Raw genomic sequence first — 2,903 nt, forward strand, 5'->3', positions numbered from 1 at the left:
ATATATATATATATATATATATATATATATATATATATATATATATAACTGGATTCATAGTTGTATTTAAACTGCATTAAAGTTCAGTTGATTACATATAGTCTACACTTATTCATTCATACAAGCATGTATACTTAAATACATACCAAAAATGTCATTGCGTTATTATCTACTGAGGAGACATGATGTTGTAGGTAAGACATTGTATAATGAGATCCGTGGGAAGGATAATCCAGAGGCCAAAGAGATAAGAACCCACATAGTCACTCTTAATATGAAAGAGTGTTGAAGTTTCCTGGTGAAAACCTCAATAAAATGTAAACATAATAAACCAGACATAGTGATTAGGGACAGAGTAGAGAAACTATGTACCGTAGGTGAGAACAGATACTCAGCGGATGCCAACATAAAGCTAAAATTCAATGAAAAAGAAAGCACCTACACTGAACTATTGAGAAATTTGCAGTTATTCTACTCGTATTACAGGTTCAGGTTTAGTCTGTAAATATATGGGCAGTGGGATATATAACAAACTGTCTAAGCATCAATCTGGAAAAATAGGCTTCTCAAAACCAGAAAGGAAAAAGCTAATTAGAAGATTACAGATTCAAGCCATCAATAGAATTAAAAATTTGTAAAACTTTCCAGAAGTTTACTATTTTAGTATATATGCGCATGTCTAGACATGCAACTATATGCATGAGAAAATATACTTAAAACAAAACATACAAATCTACAGATGCACTGGCTCCAAATACTGCACGCATTCACACAAACATGCAAAAATACTCTGTTGGTGTTGTTGAAACTCCAATTAAGGAGCCTCGGATCAAGGTTAGAAACCGGCTCTGTCTCTATTGGCAAGACATTGAAATAAAACTGAATAACAGTATACATACATACATAAATATATACATACATGATACATGCATACATACATGTATGTATGTATGTATGCATCTATATAAATATTTCTTATATATACACTTGGAGACAAGAAACAAACGAGTACACCGATCTTCTTGTAATATCGAATATGTTCCTAAATCTAAATGAACACTGTACACTTTAACGTGATTACGGTCTATACGTATAAAATTAATTGGAACCATTTCATATATGTATATATTTCATGTGACGTTAAGAAGAGGTACACAGTACCATAATGTTTTACTCGAGTCAAACATGACAATCTACTCCAAATCGTTGTTAGAGTACCCACATAAGTCTGAATCGGAGAAAGAGTAAGAGAGGATGTGATAAATATATACAGAGAGGAGGAAGTTTGCAGTGAGTCGCATAAGTTTTAATAATGAAATCAAACCGAATATGGATATTTTAAAATTATTTAATACGTACGTTAAAGGTCTACGTAGTATATAATGGAAATGCATCCATTATGTTAGACCTTCCTCAGTCAAGACATTTCAAAATATGAAGCAGTTGATGGAAATATTTCAGTATATATGGTTAGAGCAATTAGTCAGTTACTAAGTTAGGCGGATGAATATGTATATAGAGGGTGATGGGATAAAGAAGGAAGATGAGAGAGAGAAGAGAGAGAGTGGGAGAGGTAGGAAAAGAGAAAAAGAAGAGAATGATATGTAAAATAATATAGTGGGGAAGGGAAAGAAAGATGTACGAGTGAATAGTAGTGAAAGAAAATGAGATGGTTATAACTATGTTTGCATACAAAATCTGAGGAAAAGGACAAAGAGTAACGAATTGAGAAGGTCAAGAATTTAGGGAAGAGGGTGGGGAGGAAATGAACCAAATGTCAGGATGTGGTTAAAAGTTTTTAAAAGTTTTAGTAGTGAATGAAATTGGTAGTATATGGCCTTAATAATATATGCTCTGATGCAGTACCAAGCAGCAAATCTCATGGCTTCTGATCTTAACAGACTGGAAGTGTTATCATTTACATGTTTTGTCTTGGCATAAGAGATAGGCTACAGCAAATATTCTGCTCAATACTATAGATTTGTTTGCCAGTTGTTTGACCGTAACCAGTTGAGTATGTCCCTTAGTGGCTCACGATATGTACATCTCTGATCACGAGCAGGATATTGGGAGGGCATCATAAATATGTGTTGAGAGGAATTCTTTGGGGTTTGAATAATTCACATCTGGAAAAATGGGTGTTTCGTGAATCATCTTTAAATAATCCTTTTTCAGGGACATTTTGAGAGGAATGGGCTACTCGATCTGAAGAAAATTCTAACTGGATCCCACCTGCAAAGTCATGCGCTGTTCATCTTGATATGAGATCGCCAAGTCACGCACATAAGGTTATAATGCATGTATCTGGTGTACTCATATCAGACGGATAGTCATGCTGGGTATATTGGGCTTCGTCTATTTATACCCCAGTGTCACTTTGATAGCATGAGCTACTCTCTCACTCAATAATAATAATCCTTTCTATTATAGGCATAAGACCTGAAAATTTTGGGGAGGGGACTAGTCGGTTACATCGACCCCAGTATGTAGCTGGTACTTATTTGACCGACCCCGAAAGGATGAAAGGCAAAGTCAACCTCGACGGAATTTGAACTCAGAACATTAAGACGGGCGAAATGCCACAAAGCATTTCGCCCGGCGTGCTAACGATTCTGCTAGCTCGCTATAATAATAATACTCAATAATAATAGTAATGATGATAATAATAATCCCTTCTTCTAAAGGCACAAGGCCTGGAATTTTGGAGGGAGGGGTCTTGTTGATTACATCGACCCCAGTGTTTCATTGGCACTTAATTTATCGACTCCGAAAGGGTGAAAAGTAAAGCCGACCTCGGTGGAATTTAAACTCAGAACGTAGTGGCAGACGAAATACCACTAAGCATTTCGTCCGGCGTGCTAACGATTCTGCCAGCTCGCCGCCTTAATGATAATAATAATAAT

This window comes from Octopus bimaculoides, chromosome 4 (assembly GCF_001194135.2).
Source record: "Octopus bimaculoides isolate UCB-OBI-ISO-001 chromosome 4, ASM119413v2, whole genome shotgun sequence".
In the NCBI taxonomy this organism is placed as follows: domain Eukaryota; kingdom Metazoa; phylum Mollusca; class Cephalopoda; order Octopoda; family Octopodidae; genus Octopus; species Octopus bimaculoides.